General features: G+C 40.5%; 1 protein-coding gene and 1 long non-coding RNA gene across 8 annotated transcripts in view; one reads left to right on the plus strand and one right to left on the minus strand.

The window, feature by feature from the left end:
• Positions 1–19,712, plus strand: part of CTBP1 (C-terminal binding protein 1) — a 235,412-nt gene that overhangs the window by 135,010 nt on the left and 80,690 nt on the right. The gene's annotated exons all lie outside the window — the stretch shown is intronic.
• Positions 946–5,990, minus strand: LOC135299633 (uncharacterized). Of its 2 annotated transcripts, none has more exons than XR_010361597.1 (3): positions 5,856–5,990; positions 3,823–4,018; positions 946–3,182 (listed from the first exon to the last, which is right to left on the minus strand). It is a non-coding gene; the product is annotated as an uncharacterized LOC135299633 (long non-coding RNA). The 2 variants fall into 2 exon arrangements; XR_010361596.1 differs by lacking the exon at positions 5,856–5,990 and adding an exon at positions 5,311–5,463.

A 19,712-nucleotide genomic window follows, 5' to 3' on the forward strand; every position in this document is an offset into this window, starting at 1 on the left:
CCTTCAGGACATGGGAGGGTTTTTAAAATTTTTTTATTATTGTACTTTTAAGCCCTAAACAAAATGGTAGCAAGGCCCAGTCTGTGTTAGGGTATGTCTGCGCAGCTGTGCAAAAAGAGATAATGGCGTATTCAGCTTTTGGCGAAGATTCAGTACTTTTCATCTGTCATCAGAGGTTGAAGCAGTAATGCAAAGTGATACTGGAAAAGCATTATTCTGCCACAGTGACAGCACCATTAAAATCAATAGAATAGGGGTTTTTGTATAATCCCTGCTACAGTAAAAGAATTAACATGCCCGTTAGTTGTGCGAAAGCAGGAAATTATCTGGCTCTGGGCTTGGTTGCAGTGAGTTTGGGTTTAGGAGGCTTTGCCTTTATTTTAAGGAACAATATATCCTGCCTAGGGCCCTGAGTTCTTAAAAACAATAATTTAAAGAGCCGTCCGCTTTTTGGGGTGGATGGAGGATACAATTTTGTAAGTCCCTTAAATGTACTGGTTGTAAAGATCATTTTGACCACAGTGCACTACTGTATCTATAGTCATGAGTAATCTGTAGTTAAAATCCATGGAGACACACATCCTGCTGGATAGAGCTGTCACAAGGCTGCTGAGTAAGTCTCCACCAATTGTAAGGTATCCCAGTGTGGGCTTGGTTGTATTTTAGCAAGCTCTATTTTTCACAGCTTTATTATTGAGATGTGGAAACTGGTTTAAGCTGAATATCTGACTTATAACAATGGTTTTTTCTCCCTATTTCTGAAAGAACCACATTTTTTAAGATCTTACCTGAGCTGGGTGTACATTTTTTTTATTGGGCTGTACCCTATGTTACCTGCTGTGAACCTGTTTAAGGAAATAATTTATACTTATATCATAGCTTAGTTTATCAAAGAAAGTAGTTTTATTTAAACCAGACTTAGTAAAATCAGTGTTAGACAGGTAATTATTTTCAAAGACTGGGTTTAATTAGCTTGCTTGAGATTACAGATGAAATCTGTGGCATAAAAGAGAATTGCCAACTTCTTATCTTTTCCACAAGGTTATAAAAATATTTTGTTACAGTTCTTCAAACACAAGTCTGTATTGAACCAAAACAATACCACGTTTATTACCATAGTAATTCAGACTGTTGAACTGTGGTTTCCAAAGGTGAAAGGCTGATATATTAACCCACTGATCTGCAAGTGTATGAAAGTTTGTGAAAAATGTTCCATATCCTTCTCCAAGGTGTGTGGCAAAGAGTAGGATAAAATGAGTGGAAACAAATGCTAGAGTTAGCTGAGCCCTTTTAGCAGAAAGTGTGTTTTTTTATGTCAGGAGGCACACAAAGAATTGGCTGTGGGGTTTTGGTGGTAGTGTGAGATTTTCTGAAGAAATCCTGGAGGTCTGAACCATCAGTTCTCCAAACCTGTCTCAGTTAGTCTGGCATAAAAACGTATCAGCTTAAAGCTACTGAGGTCTGAAGAATGGATCATTGATTGCAAAGTTTCTCAGTGGGCATTCTGATTGCCTTCATCATTTCCCCAAATCTGTTTATTTAATTTTTAAGATAAATGGCCTCTATAGAATCCAGTTCCTCGTCCCAGGGCAGGGTGGTGATGTGCCTTGGCACTGAGAGCTGCTCTCTGTAATTGAGTGTTCACACTGGCTGTCCCTGTCTGCTGCATGTTGGCATTATTTTCACTACCATAACCATGGTAGCCTCATCTCTACTTCACCTTTCCTTTTATCTCCCATCCAATGCCTCAGGGCAAAAACACCCATCCTTCAATTAGTTCTAATGGGAGGTGGATAGAACATCAGAGCTTATAATGTTTGAATTTCGGGAACTTTGTGCAATCCTCTTTTCATATGTAAATATTGTAACTTCAGAAAGCTGGTTAGTTCATCATCAAAGCATATTCTTTCATAATTTCTGGTTTCATATGATTTGCCTCACTTTCTCTGTGATGTTTTCCTGTTTATTAGATTAGATTATAACTCTGCCTTAGATGATAACTTCTTTGGCAATGGATAGATACTTAGTAAGTAATTATGTAAGAGAAATTGCTGTTTAGAAGTCACCTCTGTGATAACCCTGCAGAAATGAGGGAAGTTAGCAGAAAAGCAGTTCTGGTCAAAACCAAGCTGTCCTCTTTTTTCTGATTCACTAAAGGATATAGAACTGTTTTCTCAGCATTTCTTCCTCCTTCCAAGTAAAGCAACTTCTTCCACCTTTTTTTTTTGAGGGACTATGCTTCAAAAATGTGTTTTTGAGGGGGGGGGTTTCTGGGGGTTTTTGGGGTTTTTTTTGGGTTGATTTTGTTTTTTGGTTTTGGGTTTTTGGTTAGCTTTGAGTTTTTTTTGTTGCTTGTTTTGTTTGTTTTTTTTAGTTTGGTTTAGTTTTTTAGCTGGTGGCACTGAGATGGATACAGAGCACATTATTCCTTTTTCTGCCCCTGGCCTGCTGTGCTCCTGTTAACACCTGGTAACCACTGCTCTTTTGAGGGCTGCTGGACCTCTTGGTGGAAAAATTCAAGGTTTACTGTTCTTTTATGTGTTGCTCAGTCTTTTCTGTACTTGGATCTTCACAGAGAGGTTTTGAAGCCTGCACACAAAGTACAGTTGTTAATGACTTCATTAGTAAAATCAGATTTTTTTTTTCCTGGAACAGTGCTGCTAAATGTCTGGATAAATTTGTTGTATAAAGACACAAGATTTGGCACCTCTGATTTATGAAGGAAAGGAAGTGATTTGTGTATCTCTTCAAGCTCTGAAACAGAGGAGCAAACAGCAAAGGAAGGTCTCTGTTTACACTGGTACTGACAAAAGGATCTTCTAGGTTATAATATTTCATAATACATAAAAAAGAGCTGATGCTTGCTTTGTTCTTTGAGGGATGTGCTTATCATGAAAGATGTGACTGCTTTTGGGCTGGCACCTTAAAAAGCTTATTGGTGTATCACATCTCTGGAATCTCAAAAGAGAAAAGCAATTTAGATATTAATCTTGGCTCGGTTCTTTACTCAGAGAATACCCAGAAAGGCAGGTTTGTGCAGGAGAACGTTTTCCTTGCTTTGACTCTTCCTCTGACGTTACCTCAAGGCCACTTACAGGATTCCTAGAGTTGAAAGAAATGAGATGCTCTCCTTTTTCCCCAATTTCTTTTCCTTCTGCACTTCTGTATCTCCTCTCAGTGTCCTATCACAAGAAGAAGTGAAATAAATTTTTAGCTTCAGAAATGGACAAGAATGCTTTCAAAGCATTTAGATGCTTTATTGTCTTCCCATGGAAAATTATGTACCAAATTTTTTCAAGATAAACTCAACACCAGATGGTATTATAAGACAGCTTTGCTTATGAAGCTCAGGACTGGGAGAAATTATTGATTTTCTGAAGACCTGATTCCATATAGGTGCCTGCTCTGCTTGTTGGGAACAGTTTATAGCACCTGAAGGACAATTTCTCTAAGTACAGGTATCTGATACTTTTATGTCAACAACACAATACAAAATTTGCTGGCAGAGAGTTTTTGCAGTGATTTGGGAAAGAAGCATCTAAATTTGATTGGTGTAAGTGTAGGTTTACCAAGGATTGGAAGGTTTGGAGCTGGTTAGTTATTAGCATCACTAAAAGCATTGATGCCCAGTGTTGAAAAGGACTGGGCTCAAAATATAGCTGCTTCATGAGTGCCCATTTAGAACAGAGCAGGTTAGAATTTACAACTGAATAATTAAACAGAGTATGCAAATGAAAATTTTAGGAGTGATAAAAGCCTCCACTTTGATGGTATGAGGAGGACTGACAATGCAAGTCAAAAGTAAATATATTTTTTCCTTACTTGCAGAAAATTTGCTCTTCAAACATCAGGTGCTTGGACAACTTCCAGAGTCAGGATGTGGACTAGATTGACCAATTTTCAGCAGATAAATCTTCCGATTCCATTTTTACTGAGTCTTCAAAATGTTAATGATTTGCTATCTGCAGACTTCAGAGTATTTCTCAGGGACTGGAACACTGCCGAACTTATGCCGAGTCTGAAAAAATGATTCTTAAAGCATTTCAATTTAAAACCCCATAATTCATCTGAGTATGAGCTGGGAGAGTAGCCCATAGCACACTGCAGATGGGAGCTCATAGCTGTGCTGCTGGGGTTTCAATCCTCCTCAGCAGAGAAGAAATGGGAAATCATTCCTTAAGGGTTTGACATCAGTAATGGAGATAAGAATTTAGAGAATTGGAGAGTGGAGAATTTGGTTTCTATACTTAATGAATAGTTTTCACCCATAAGGATGTGATTAATCCAGCTGTTTAAATGATGCATCTTGTAAGTATTTAGGTGTCTGAGGATGCATCAGTTTCTTGGTGGGAGATTACAGGTGAGGTGGGAATTAATTGGTATTGCTAAGGCAAAATATTTAATTCCAGGCTACGTTATAAAAATAGCTGATTTGCCAACAAAGCAGCCAGGGCACTTCCAGAGATGGGGCATCCACAACTTCTCTAGGCAGGATCTTAGACTGCTTCACTGCCCCTTGAGTAAAGAATTTCTTCCTGAAAGTTAATCTAAACCTGCCCTCTTTCAGTTTAGAATCATTGCCCCTTGTTCTTCACTATCTGCCCCTCCTTATTATCAGCCCCCTTAAGGTAGACTTTGATGTTGTTGTACAGCTGAAATCTCATAAATCCATTAGGTTTATGACAGAACTGTTTTGTCTGCCCAGTTTGATAAAGAGAATTTTTAGGGGCTGTATCAGGATGTGTTTTGGTGATGTCCATTCTTGTGGTTCGGTTGTGCTTATTTATATCCTCCAGATCTATTTCCAAGGCCACATTTTTATGAGGTTTTTTTTGTTTATGAGAGGTAATCAAGTCCATTGGGAGTATTTAGGTGCAGAATAAATACAGAAATGATGAAGTCTGTGGAGTTTTGTGGTCTGGAGATTTGTGCAGTCAGCTAAATGAAAAGCCTGGTAGTGAGCTGTGCGAGGCCGAGTCTTTGCCCACTCAGCTCCAACCTGTGCAAAACCAGGGACCAGGACTGTGGAAGAGTTGCCTGGCTACCCACAGATGTCTGCAACATTTACACACAGATTTTATATATACAAAACTGAATCATAGACTATCCTGAGTTGGAAGGGACCCCCAAGGATCACCCAGTCCAGCTCCTGGCCCTGCACAGCACCATCCCCAGGAGTCCCACCCTGTGCCCCAGAGCATTGTCCAAGCACTCCTGAGCTCTGCCAGGCTGTGCTGTGAGCACTGCCCTGGGGAGCCTGCTCAGTGCCCAGCCACCCTCTGGGGGAAGAACCTTTTCCTGATATCCAACCTGAACCTCCCCTGGCACAGCTTCAGGCCATTCCTTGGGTCCTGTCAGTGTCACCAGAGAGCAGAGATCAGTGTCTGTCCCTCCTCTTCCCCTCACGAGGCAGCTGTATCTGCACTGAGGTCTCCTCTCTGTCCCCTCAGGCTGAACAGACCAAGTGCCCTCAGCCTCTCCTCACACGCTTCCCCTCAAGGCCCTTCCCCATCCCTGTGCCCTCCTCTGGGCACTCTCTGATGGTTTAATGTTTTTCTTACATTGTGGCACCCAGAGCTGCCCCAGCACTGGAGGTGAGGCCGGCCCAGCCCCGAGCAGAGCGGGACAATCCCTCCCTTGCCCGGCTGGCCGTGCTGTCCCTGATGTCCCCAGGGCAGGGATGTCCCTGCTGGCTGCCAGGGCACTGCTGGCTCAGGCTCAGCTTTCCACTGCCCAGGAGCCCCGGGTCCCTTTCCCTGGCACTGCTCCGCAGCCCCTCATTCCCCAGCCTGTCCGTACATCCAGGGCTGCTCCATCCCAGGTGCAGAATCCGGCACTTTCCCTGTTGAACTCACATGGTTGGTGATTTTCCAGCCCTTTTTGCGGAGGTCTCTCTGCAGGGCCTCCCTGCCTTTGGTGGAGTCAGAGTCCATCTGCAGAGGAGCACCAGCCCAGGGCTCGCGTTTACAGCAGCCAGGGCTACACCTGGTGCCTCTGCACATATTGAATATGTGCGTAGAAAGAAAAGGAACATTCATGTGCACACGGAGAGATCCATTTATTTTGCTGTTCTAATACTTTATTGACTTTAAATTAAAACAGATCTCCTACAATTTGAACTTTTAACGGACTAGTTATTGTCATTCTGCTGTAATTGCTCTTTAATGTTGTTTGAATAACAATCGGAAAGGGGAAAACAAAATTTATGTGCAGTTAAACAGCTGCAGCTGCACCAAACACAAATGTGTGAAAGTTTCCAAATAGGAACTTTAATTTGGCAGTGATTTTGGCAAATAATTGTCCTTTTAGTGCAGCTCAACATCTGTGTGTAGTTTAAAGTTTTGTTACCTCTTAGATAATTAGCTGCCTAGCTTTCATTGTGTTTTCATGTGGTAAAAGACCCCAGTATAAAATATTCCAGGTTTAAAAATAGCAAACTGTGTTGTACTCTTGTTAAATTTATGTGCCTTTCCACAGCCATCACTAGCGGGTATGAAAATATCTAAGCTGTGTTCCTTATAAAAGAGCATTTCAAGTAGTAGTGTACCAGAAAATACTTGGGGAAAAAGCAATAGGCACACACCCCCTTCCCACACTTGGCTGGAAAAAATGTGTTATTCTTTCAGTTGTCATTGAATCCCAATGTACCTGCAAATGTGCAGTTTTACTTGGACAAAATAGTGTGTGATTCTCCAGAGATGGATATTTTTGCTTGAAGAAAGCAAGCTGCAGTGATTTTGGGGTGTGTGGCTCTGGGAGTTCCATGTGTGCAACAGCTCCTCTTAAAAACATTAATTTCTACAATATGAACTTCCACTCATAATCTGCAATTTTTATGGAGACACTTTACAATTCTCAGTAAATACACGTCAGACCTGAGCTGCTGTTCCATCAAATCCTTCCAAACTGAAGCAGGGGAGCAATTTAATGAATCCAGTGGGACACCAGTGTAAACCCTGATGTTGAAATAATGAACTAATGAGTTATGCAGCAAGTGGTGAACATGTAGACATTGGTGCCTTGGGAAATCGTGGAGTTAGATTATATCTGCTCTACAGACAGAAAAATGGGCAGAACAAGCTCTTGGACATCTGATCCATGGGCACCAACAGCAGTAGGTGGGGACACATCCTCCAATAGCCCCAAACTCAGCAGCTGTGGATGGTGGACCACCCAGAGGATTGCTTCAAGCTGTGTTTTCAGAACTGAATTTCCAGCTGCCTTGGTAGCCTAGTACATTAACAAACTAAATTCATTTCAGTGTTGTGTATTTGTGAGTTTTAAAACATCCAACACCACTGATGTGACCTTTCAAATATGTAGGAAGCGCAAAACCTGAGGTGCCAGCCCTGGAGTTTTCCACTTAACCTTAATCAAACATCTCAATATTTCAATCTCTAAACCATTTTCTTTTAAATATCTTTGACATTAATAGCTTGCTCTGAGAACACCTGTGACATTAACACTGGGATTTTAGGCTTTTGAATTCATTCATCCTTCTGGGAGGTGGACAACCTTCCTTTTGGTTCTGTGAGTGCAGGATGAGTAGGCAAAGCCCTGCATGAAAAACAGGATCAGATCTGGAGCTAAAAATGAGTAAAAACCTCTGTCAGGTTTGAAAAAAACACTTTTCAACCATACTTATGTCTGTCTTGTAAAGTGTTAAATCTCTTTGAGTCCTTTGTAAATCAAATAAGCAACCACGCAATCTACTCAGACATCTCTAGCCAGACCTTCTTTCTCTTTGGATATTTACTGTGGTCTAGCCAGAAAATTTTGGAAGAGAATTGCCTTATTCTTTTTTTTTCATGTGTGTATTACTGCCAGGTGAAGAGATTGTTGTCTTGTGCTGCGGTTCCTTTAAGCCCCAGAGCAGAAAATTATTAAAGTTGGCCTTTCAGGCTATATGATTTTTATCTGTGTGGAGTCCTGCTCCAAAAATTGTTTTAAGCTCAATTAATTTCGCCATTATTTAACCTCTTGTTTAAATGAAAAGAAAGAAAACAAAACAGACTCTAGTGAGAGACTTGTAAGAGGTGAATAATTCAACTTTTAAAAATCTGTTATAACTTGATTTCTTGGCTTTGGTTGTGCTTCATCTGTGCAATTAAAGCACCTCCCAGTCTGTCCTCATGATCACCAGATAATGTTTAAACTCCTTATTTCTGCCCTAACTGTACATATTTCCAGAACTAATCACTTCTTACTAGCCAAGGCAGTTTATTTTTCTTAAATATTAGATATTATTATTAAGTATCAGACTTGCTCTGCTTAAAGAATCTGGGTCACTTCTTAGGTTTTAAATTAAGCTAATTGGTGCTGTGTTTTTTCCTTGTGCTTTTGATGTGTCATTGGGGTACCAGGAATGCTCAGCTTTCTGCTCCTTCTTTCACCTCCAAGAATAAAATGTAAATTTTGGCTGAGGATCTTTGGTAGGGTTTGAGGGTAGAGGAAGGTGCACCTTGGTGGTGATGTGGAGCTCCAGGCTAGTCTGGCACAACTGGGGAAAGCAGAAGTGAAATGTGTTGGGTGTTATTAATCCCCCAGCCATCAGCTCTTGCTTTGGAGGTCCCTGAGCATGAAGTTATTCCATATTTAGAAACATATTATGGTGTGATCTTTGTGCTGTTGGGAGGAATTAGCCATGGCCACAGGCAACATGCTGGGCTCTGAGTCCTTGCTGTGGCCCAGCACAAGGCTTTGTCCAGTTTAATCACAGCAGATACCAGCTGTAAGAAAGGAGGATTCCCAGGAATGGAGGAAGACAAGCAACAAAGAGTTCACATTCAGGTCAAGAAGCACAACTGGGAAATATTTTGAAGTATACCTTTATGCTGCTGGGTTTTTTAAACAAATAATTTATCTTCATAGCTTCACTTTGATTTCTCTACTTCATGGCTTGATGGTTAATTTTCATATATTTAATTACAAGTGTTTTGCTGCACTTAATGTTTAGATTTATAGAGCCAGAGTTTCTGGAAAATTATGTAGTAAGTTCATTTTAAACAATTTTACTATTCCTCAGAAGGTTGAAATTCACAATTATATGTGCACTTGACAAAGTCATTTCATGCTTTCACCACACAAAGATAGTTTTGTGATGGATTTATTGTGTGGTTTGAGTAATTTTGGACAAGAATCCCATGGATTTTTATTTGATGTGTTTTTAATTTAAAAAATATATTGGATTAAACAGAAGGTGTTATTATATATTAATGCATTTTTAAAGTATTACACTACTATTAAATCATAGTCTTTCTCACACATATTATATAGACTTCGTAATATAAAAAATGAAAAACAGCTTATAGTCTTGAGGAGTAAAGATTGCCAGCATTTATCTGGATGTGACAGAGATAAAAATTAATTGAAGGCAGCGAAAAAAGTGACAGTACATGGTAATATTTTTATCACACTCAAAGCCAGTAGATTTTCTTCATTTAGAGCTGGAAGTGTAACATATTCTGGTTTTCTCATCAGTTGTAGGAAAGACTGATTTACTCAGGCCTTCCTGATGCTGCTTTTCAGAGCCATTATCATTTCCCATCAGCTGGAATGGGCTTTCATAAATGATGGGGGGTTTGGGCTTCTGACACCCGGCTCCACTTCTCTGCCTTGTTCCCCTCCTAAAGAGGCAGCAGCCCTGACGTACTTCCAGTCTGATTTTCATGGAGTTTGTGCATTAAAGACACTTTCTAAATCTTTAATGTGCATCTCTGTGTGCTCTCATCATTTTTTATTTGCACTGGTCAGGCCACAGATAAATTTGTGCTTAATAAAGAAAATACTTTTTTTTTCCCCTCTTATTTCTCTTTCTCATTGATGTAAATGATGTTTTAGCCACTTAATTTTGCACTTTTTCCCTCTCCAAATGTGCCTGGGTCCACAATGGTAACTGAGAGAGATCCATAAATTGCAGGGCTTTTGTATTACCAAGTTGGAAGGAGGTGGCTGGATTTTTGGGATGGTTTTCAGCTCTGCAGTTGTGTTCCTGATTCACACTTGTACCAAGCTCACCTGGAAGCCAACTCAGCTGGCTTCTTGTGCCCCTGCTATTAGGACCAGCAGGGTTTTCTTTCTGGAACCATTTCCAGCCAAATGCAGAGGTCCAAGTGTGTCCCCTTGTGTCCCAGCATCTCTGGGGCTCTGGGCTCTGCTTGTGACTGGGCTCAGAGGGGGTGCTGTGTTTCCCAAGAGAGCTGCCCAGAACAGACCCACACTGATGTGTGAGGAGTGCCATGATGGTTAAAGGGTTAAGGATAAGAAAAGCACCAGAAATGTTATTGCTCTATGTTTTTAAGAAAATGAAAAGTTGAGTGGGGGAAGGAATGAAGAAAAACATTAAAAAATATAGTCTTATAGTTGGTTTCCAAAAACACAAATCAAGTGTTTGGCTCTTTGGTTTTTGCACGAGTGTCCTCAGGGTTGGGGTGAGGAAGGAGGGGGAATTCTGTGGACAAATAAGTGTGATGCCTAGATGTGAATTATTGTAAATGCCAATTTGAGGGGTCAAATTCCAAACTGTTCTGGTGTTGAAAGCTGACTGGCTTCAGGTTGCTGGCTTGGCCAGTGATGGATTTGTTTTCATCAACCAAGTGACTTCAACTGTCTGTGCCTTTTCTTCCCTTTGCCTTATCTCCTTCATCTCTAATGGGAGACATTTGCTCATTCTGAGTTCAGGCCATGGGGCTGTGATTTCATCTGGCACATGTAGATGTTACCAGAATAGGGATAATAATAGATTGTTTGGAAAATTTTTAAGATATCCTGTGTCTCAGCAGGTTGATTTTTCAGCAATAAACACAAGTTTCCAAGTTAATTTTGGTTCCATTGCAGTGTAAGTGCCTTCTGCTGCATGCAGAAGCTTCAGTTCTCTCAGATACAGAGTTCATACACAGATACACCTCCCAAAAACCTCCGTGTGCACATTTTTGTTGGATGAGCTCTGGTTCAGAAATGGAACCACGCCATCATTGTGTGCATATGAGATGTATTTAATAAATGGGAAAAAAAAAAACCAAACCATCTAATTTGGAGCTTATTTGCTGTCTCTTCAACTACAAAGTCTGTAGTGTGCAGTTAGCAGTGGTTGAGTCTTGCATGCATTCACTGCAAGAAATTCTACAAGCTGTTGAGTTTCACCATTACTAAATATAGCACTCATTGTAGCACTCTTCAAAATATTTAACAAGAAGGAAAATTTGTTTTAGAAGTGTTTGGCATTTTACAGTCTCATGATAAGCAAAAGCTTTAGTTGTACCTTAATACTGGTTTGATAGTAAAGTCTGTAATGTGATTTGTAAAATAGATTTCATTATTGTATATACAAAATTTCTCCTATTTCTTATAAAAAGTATTTACAGAGTAAAACTTTATTTACAGTTGTACTTGAAACTGTTGCTGTAAGAACATAATGTAAAAATGAGGTAAAACTAGTATAAAAACATGTGTAATTGATATAAAACTAGTTTGGGATTAACCATCTGCAAATATTCTATCACTCTAAACATAATGGACCAACACCAGGACACACACATGATGGTAATAATTAAATGTGTTTGAAAATACAGCAAATGTGTTTTTGCATACCTGTAGCAGTTTCAACATACACATTTTTCATTTTTCATATTAAATAAAAGAGAACAGCATCTGTTTTAAGAGAAGGTGTTACAGAAAAGAAAACAAAAATAGGTGAAATGTGCAATAGCAGCAATATTTTAGTTCTTACTGTAACTTTCCCTATAATCAAATAAGCTCCAGCTGCCAGGACATTTATCTCATCTGTCAGGATGTCCAAGTTGTTCGTCATCACCCACCTCAAATAAGTCAGCCTGTCCACTGCATTATGTTCACTACTCAGTTGGCCAGAAGAAAACCTTCTTGGAACAGACAGATGGTGAAGAGATAGTAGGAACTAAATAAGTAAAACAAAATCACATGTAAACTTGTTATTTGTAAGTACATATTGGGGTTTCTTCCAGAGGTCATCTGGCTTCTTGCAGTTGCTGACTCCATAAAAAAGAATAAAATGGGATTTTGTTTATTCCACTTAATTTGCATTAGATGCATAGTGCAAATTTTCAGTGTGTTTTCTTTCAGGGTTTTTTTTCTTTTTCTTTCTGATTTTTTTTTCTTTCCCAAACAAAAGAAGTAGAATTTCAGCTGCTCTGTCATTATTAAAAACAAAAAAAAAGTTAAAAAGTGTGTACAGAAATAGCCCCCACTCCTCCCTTGTGTTACAGTGCAATATTATAACAACCCTTTTTGTGTCAAAGGGCTGATGAAACACCTGAAAGAATACACTTTCATAGACATGACCAGTTGAAAATACTGTTTTCTTCCCAAGTTTTTATTTTAAAGATTTAAAGGTTTTCCAGAGTCATGCTGACTATTGGCAGTGAGGAACTCAGGCGCAGAGGGCAGGTTGAAGGGATTTTGGAGGGAGGCTGGTGTTTGCAGCAGTGCTGGGGACACACCGAGCTCTTTGCAGGGAGCCACCAGGGCGGCTCTGTAAGGGTGATGGTCCTGGTTTATTTTGTTTTCTTCAGTAGGGTGTCTCGGCCTGGGCACAGTCATCTTCAATTGTCAGTGGCTCAAAAGTCATTTTTGTGGCTGTTCTTGCAATCACAGAATGGTTTGGGTTGGAAGGAACGTTCAGGGATGGTCAAGTCCACCCTCTGCCCCAGCCAGGGACCCCTCAAAGCCCCACCCAGCCTGGCCTTGGGCACTCCTTCACTGCTAATTAAAAATATGCACTTGTCACTGATCCTTTCCCCCTGAATCTTCATGACAGCACTCCCACTGTTTTCCTTCTCTTGCCTTCCTCTTTCCTCCCTCAGCACCTTAAGATGAGTATTTGTGGGCTGTGTGATTTTTGCTGTATTGATAATTGTGTGTTGGGTTGGCAGCACTCTTTGCTTCATACCTACCAAAATCTGGATGGAAGAGTTTAATGGATCTTGCACTGCACTGTAACAGTCAGCAGATTCAAGGAAAGAAAATTAATGACAAGCCACTTTGCACTTCTAGAACTTTTGCCTCTGGCAAGGAAACCATTGATTGTCTTTTTGTGATTGAATTGGTTTCTTTTCACATAGATACTTTCACATAGTCAAAAGCCTGGAATATGTACAAACTCCAGTGACTGACTTTTATTTTCTATATAACATGCACAATCCCATTTTAAAATAATTTAATAAATGCATATTCAATATTCAAGATTTAATTTCTTATTACCTTTTAAAATACAGAACTTACATTATGTTGATGCTATTTACCCCATCTATTTCTAGTTTTCAGAAATTGTTTTGCCTTTCATCCATTTTTAGTTTTATTTAATGAACTAAATTCCTTCTCTGGTGCTCTCAGTGCTACTTTTCTTGATTATAAGTTCTTGAATTTTTGTGTTGGTGGACTGATGGAACATGTAGGCCATTAGAAGAATTGAACAGTTAAATAGTGGGAGTAGCACTGAAGACATTATTAGGTGAAGCATTTCTAGCTTTGGGTATGACCTGTAATGAGGAATTCTCTATAATTCCTATTTCCTTCAAAGAAAAACTGCTTGGTTTTATGTGTGCAGGTCAATACTTAACCCCCCACCTGCTCCACCATTTCAGTATTGCTCAGAATTACTCAGCCTGTTGCCTCATTTGGATGTTGCAGATAAAAACAATATTCTAGAACCTTCTGTGCTTCTCATGTTCCCCAATCAGGAAAAAACTGACATCCTGGTCAGAAGAGATTCAAGGTTTGACTATTTCAGAAATTTATTTCAGCATTTCATTGTGCTCTTTGACAGATTAATTGCATTTTTGTTTGCCACCTGCACTTTGTGTTGCATCAGGCCGTGTCTCTCCAAAAGACACGTGTTGAAAGGTCTGATGAATTACAGTTTTCCAAATAACACAGCACTGACACCCCAGAAGATTCCAGAGGGCTGAAGTGTGATATTTGTTTTGCAGACACTATTTTCTTCCTCTTCTGTGTGTTCTCAGTTTAGCTTCTTGATTTTCCCTTTTTTAAGTTAAGGAAGCAAAGATTGCAGCAGTAATAAAATGGGCACATTGCCTCTCACAAGCGTCTTTTGTAAATAATTTAGGAAAAGAATTACTTCTCTGCATTCAACTAGAGGACAACTTAGCAAGATTGACTATATTTTAATCATTACATTTGTGCCTTGAGTTAGAAGTGCTTTGTTACATGGCTGTAAAGGCTGGCAATTAAAACATAATGCTTCTAGACTCACAAACACCTCTTTAAACATCCTGGAGATGGCCTGGCTGCATCCATTGAAATTTGGTTTTGGTACCCAAACACCGAGGGGCTTTTTTGACGTGTCACAGACACAAGTGTGTGCATACATATTGCTTGTAGTGTGTTCCACTTCATCTGCTCTCTGGAGTTAGTGGATGTGACCTGTAGTGTCTCATCTAGTCCCAATTTTTCATCTTCAGAAGGAAAAGCTGCTCAAATCCCCACGGATTTGAGAGGTACCATTTGGCCATTATTGTTCCATTTTTATTTAATGTCTGAAGCAGGAGGAGCACTTCTAATTTCGCTTTATATTTCAGTTACAAAGCTTTACCTGAAATACAAAATTCATTTAAGAACCATAGAATGAATCATTAAATGGTTTGGGTTGGAAGGGATGTTATAGATCTCATTCCAATCCCCCTGCCTTGGGCAGGGATACCTTCCCACTATCCACTAGACCACCTGGAAGAACAGGATGCATCCAACTCGGCCTGGAGTGATCCAAGATCACTCTCTTTTCCTCCTTGCTTTCCCCAACATTCAACACAATGTTTTTGGGGAGCACTATTATCCTGTGCCTGTACAAAGCCACTGCATAAATTATTGTTAGATGCCTGGTTATACCTTCCGAGCAGATCACTTCCTTTTAAAATCCTTTTAAGCTCCAAACATGCCAGAGAGTAAATATTTACTTCCTGGAGGATTTTTTTTTCCCATCAAATGACACAGCTATAATGGCCTTCCCTTTAGTTTGAACATGAAATGGCCATTCCCAGGAAGAAATCTCCTTGTTCAACACCTGACAGAAAACTCAAATTCAGTGACCTAAGGGTGTGTTGTTTTCATGCTGGTCCATGTTGACATGAAATCTGTTCATCTTATTTGCAACCTATTGGTGTCAAAATATTTGTAGTGTTAAACTGAAGGCAGAAATGACGAAAATCCTGTTGACAAGTACGTATAGTAAAACCAAGATGGAAATGTATGTTGCTGTTTTCCAGGAGATCAATAAACCTCAGTTACATGGGCTTAAACATGGTGGTGCAGACCCAAAATGCAGCAGGTCTCCAGCATCTTCAGCTTTTCCTGGTCTGGGATGTGATGGTGCAAGAGGGGGAGCAATGGATGTGGCCTTGTCTGTGTGCTTTCTGTGGGAAGCACACAAATCTCCCTCTGTAAACTGGTTTTATTCTCAGCTGGGCCATGGAGATGTTCTGGTCCAGTGGTGCCCTGCAGGAGCCTGCATCCATCCTGGACCTAAATGTTGGGATGAGGTGCACCAGGAAGGGCTTTGGGGGTCATAAATGATGTTGGACGTGCTGCTCTTCCTGCAGGTTCTAGGGAATGCCTTGCTATGCTTAAAGACTTTTCTGCTCTACTTTTCTTGAGCATGTTACAAAGTTAAGGCTCCATTTAAACAGCAAGAGGAAGAGGGGTGTAAAATTTTGAAGTTGGGTTCCCTGGAGGAGGTTCAGTTTGAAATGTAGAAGCAGTGGTTTGTAACAGATCGGTGTGAGCAATTCCCACTGACACCAGCAGCCACCAAAGGATGGAGGAGAGAAGAGCCAGCAGGAGGTCCTGAACTCTGGAACTTGCTCCTTTTCTGATCAAAGTCCAGATATTTTTATTCTTAGGATACACTTCAAAACTTGAAGGGTGTTTTTGTGAGATGACTGTGATATTTTATTATTATGTTGAGGGAAATCTGTGTGGATTTTCCAAAGTGACTGCGATGTCTATGATTCCAACTCATGAATTTGTTATAAAAGTCCACACGGGTTGTTTTTTTTTTTAAGTGATCAAATGACAAAGTATGTAGGAAGCATAAATCTGTGTATGGAGTTGTGAGAAATGTCATGGGAATTTTCAGTCTGATACTGCAGATGAGTACAAATGAAGCCAACTTGGTAACATCAGGACTTAACAGTTCTTTTGCATCAGAAGTAGACACAGAAATGTTACTTTCCACAGGATGATTTTCTTTTTTTTCCTCTTGCATCATCTCATTGAGATGTCAGAATTTGCAAAATTAGGTCATTTTAACCATCGAAGTTAAGAGGAGCAAACCATTATAATTTCAGTGTGGGGAGCAGCAGGAGGGAGTTTGAGGGCAAGGAGAGACCAGCCGAGGTTACTCAGGGCAGGATGGCCAAGCTCACTGATTTCTTTTTCAAAGCAGCCCCAATAATACCTTGCCCTGCCCTAGCTGGATGGGGGGGGAGGATCCTCCTTCAAATGTTTTCCTCTGAAGAGCAATCTCAGTAAATTAAAGTTACAAGTGTAGTGGTTTCAGGTACAAATCCCACCTTGGCACAGTGCCCTACTCAATTCAAGGATTTATATCTGAAACCTTACCTCTTTTGGGCTGCACTGCTGTGATTTGGTCCATGTGGTTTGAGATGATGAACATCAAAATCACTAATGCTAAATGCACTTTTAAAAAATTATCTAAAATAAGTGATTAGGAATGAAATGACCATATTTTCATGCATTATTTATGGACAAATATTTGATAACCTGACCACATTTTTCATCTCTAGGGCAGTTTAATTAAATAAAACAAAATGTAGAAAAAATAAATTAGAACTTTATTTAACCCAAGCAAACTTTTTACTAAAACAGAAATCAGTTTGCCATCTGTTATAATTGATGGAGGTCTAAATTGTCTTTGTTTCATAGGAACATTTAAGCAGACTGAGCTATATTTAAATTGCAAGGTTTGTACTTAGAGCATCCAGAAATTAGGTTATTATTTATTAAAAGACCCACTGCATTCCCACATGTTTCAGTAGTGATGAATGCAGGAAAACTTGTTTCCATCATTGAATTTTCAAGTACAATTACTTAGCTGTGCTGGAACAATTACTGCTAAAATGTCATATATAAAAATGACTGTATAATCACATTTACAAAAAGTACCACAGGATGGTATTTCTGTGGATGCTGGAAGAGAAGACTCTAGGAAATACTGCTCAGTCTGGGTTGTTGTGCTTTTTAATTGCTCAAACTGCACCAAAAATACTAAAAATGGGTATTTTTCTGAATAGTCACCTCATTGTTTGTAGTGATTAGTCCAGATAAGAATTTAAGAAGCCCAGGCAACAGTTAAATTAAATTTTAGAAGCCACACTCTTCTTAAGAGCTGTAATTTTGCTCCCAGTAGGCCTTTAAATGCTACTCACATGCTGCCTTCTAAGTCCCATTATAGATGTCAGTGCTCCTTAAGTTTGGCTTTGTTTAAAAAGAAAAAAAAAAACACCTTCTTTTTGAATGAAATGTGCAAGCAAATCATTGGATTAAATTGCTCAGGAAATGATATGTGTAAATTGGATCTGCAGAGTCGTTACACAGCCTCCAGTAAACTTGGAAATCTAAGGGAATGCTATGGGTGGAAGAGGGGAGAGGCTACAAAGGAGGAATTTAGAAATACTGCCCTGGCATGCAGGGACAGTGTTAGGAAAATCAAAGCTCACGTTGAGACTTGAATGTCAAGAGCAAGGAAAAGCTTCTTCTACAGGGCTAGTGTGAGGACTGGGATGTGTTTCTGGGGACATGATGCAGAAGAGGGTGACTGGATTTATTCCAGATAGATCCTTCTGAGTAGGCAGGTTCACCTGGCTGCATTTGGGGATCAGGGGGCAGTGGTGGATAATGTTTTCCTCAGTTGGAACAAGGCTTCTGGCACCTCCACAGTGTTATCCAGGCTGGGAGTGTGTGGTGGGATGGTTGTGTCAGGTGGGAAAGGAGAGGGGTAAAGCTCTGGTTGGAAGATGGGGCACAGAGGTTGTGTTTAGTGCCATCTACTCTGTAATTTCTGGAGACAATAGCAAGTCAAATACAAATACAAATAAATACAAATAGCAAGACAAAAACAAGGATGTGTTGTGTTAGAAGATCTTGCTCGTTTAACAGTAGCAGATGAAGGCAGGCAGTGAAACCAGAGTGGAACTGCAGCTTTTGACTACAACCAGTATCTCCAGATTTCAAAACTTGAATGTGTTTTTCACTTGTTTGGTTTATAGAGTAACAGAATGGCTGGGGTTGAAAAGCCTGTAAAGATCATCTTGTTCCAACGCCCTTGCCATGGGCAGGGACACCTTCACTAGACCAGGCTGCTCAAAGCTCCCTCCAGCCTGGCCTTGAACCCTGCCAGGAATGGGGCAGCCACAACTTCTCAGAGCAACTTGTTCCAGTGTCTCACCCTCACAGTAAAGAATTTCATCCTTAAATCTAGTCTAAACCTATTCCCTGTCAGTTTGAAGCCATCCCCCTTGTCCTGTCACTCCATGCCCTTGTCAGAAGTCCCCTCCAGCTCTCTTTAAGCCCCTTTAGTCACCTGAAGGTACTTCAAGGTCTCCCTGCAGCCTTCTCTTCTCCAGGCTGAACACCCCCAGCTCTCTCATCCTGTCCCCAGAGCAGAGGTTGCAGCCCTCTGATCACCTTTGTGGCCTCCTCTGGACTTGCTCCAGCAGATCCATGTTGTACTTGTGTTGGGGGTCCAGAGCTGGAGCTCTGCAGGCGGGGTCTCACCAGAGCAGAGGGTGAAGTTGCCTCCCTTGATCTGCCCACCCTGCTTTGGATGCAGCCCAGGACACAGGGGGTTTCTGGGCTGAGAGAACATGGCCGGGCCATGTGGAGCTTCTCACCCACCAGCACCCCAAAGTCCTTCTCCCCAGGGCTGCTCTCAGCCCATTCTCCACTGCATTCATGGTCAGAGCTTCACTGAGAACAGCTCTGCACTGAGCCTGCTCAAGGAGAGTCAGAAGTGTAGGACAAAGCCAATGGGGATTTTATTCTCCCCATTAAACTTGTTAACATCTTTGGGAGCTCTGTCAACATTCAGGGAAACTCAGAGTTTCTATTAATCAGTCATTAGTTAAGGTCTGAAATACGAGCAAGGGGTCAGGTTCTGCTAAGCCCTTGTGGAAAGATGGGACAAGTCCACACGACTGTGCTGCCCTCACCTGACCATGGGGAATCCTGGTGGGAGGGTGGCTGCAGGAGCAGCAAGCTCTGGAGTTTGGAGGGATTTTCCTGGAAAAGATTATTCCATGGCAGAAATCATCCCCTTCTCTTTCTGAGACTGATGTCAGCAAAGAGGCCATTTTTTCATCCTATAAATGACTGTTTATAGTTCACTTTTTTCTCCCCCCCCCCATTGTCTTGCCTGTAGCTAGTTGGTAACAGGAGAGATAATTTAACCAAGGGAATGTGTGCTAAAAGGTTGTTCTTATTATCTGTATTTTGCTAAAAATCAGAATGAGATACCAAGACAATTGATTTTAAGGCAGGCACTATCCAGGGCAGGGTACAGTACTCATGTAAACATTTGTTTTATGATGGCATATATTATTCCAACAGCTGTAGCAAGCATTTTAATAAAATATGGATTTATTTTACTGAAAATCTTTCAAAGTTTTACTGTAGCTGTGAGCTGAGGTTTATTTTGGCACACT

This window comes from Passer domesticus, chromosome 4 (genome assembly GCF_036417665.1).
Source record: "Passer domesticus isolate bPasDom1 chromosome 4, bPasDom1.hap1, whole genome shotgun sequence".
Taxonomy (NCBI): Eukaryota; Metazoa; Chordata; class Aves; order Passeriformes; family Passeridae; genus Passer; species Passer domesticus.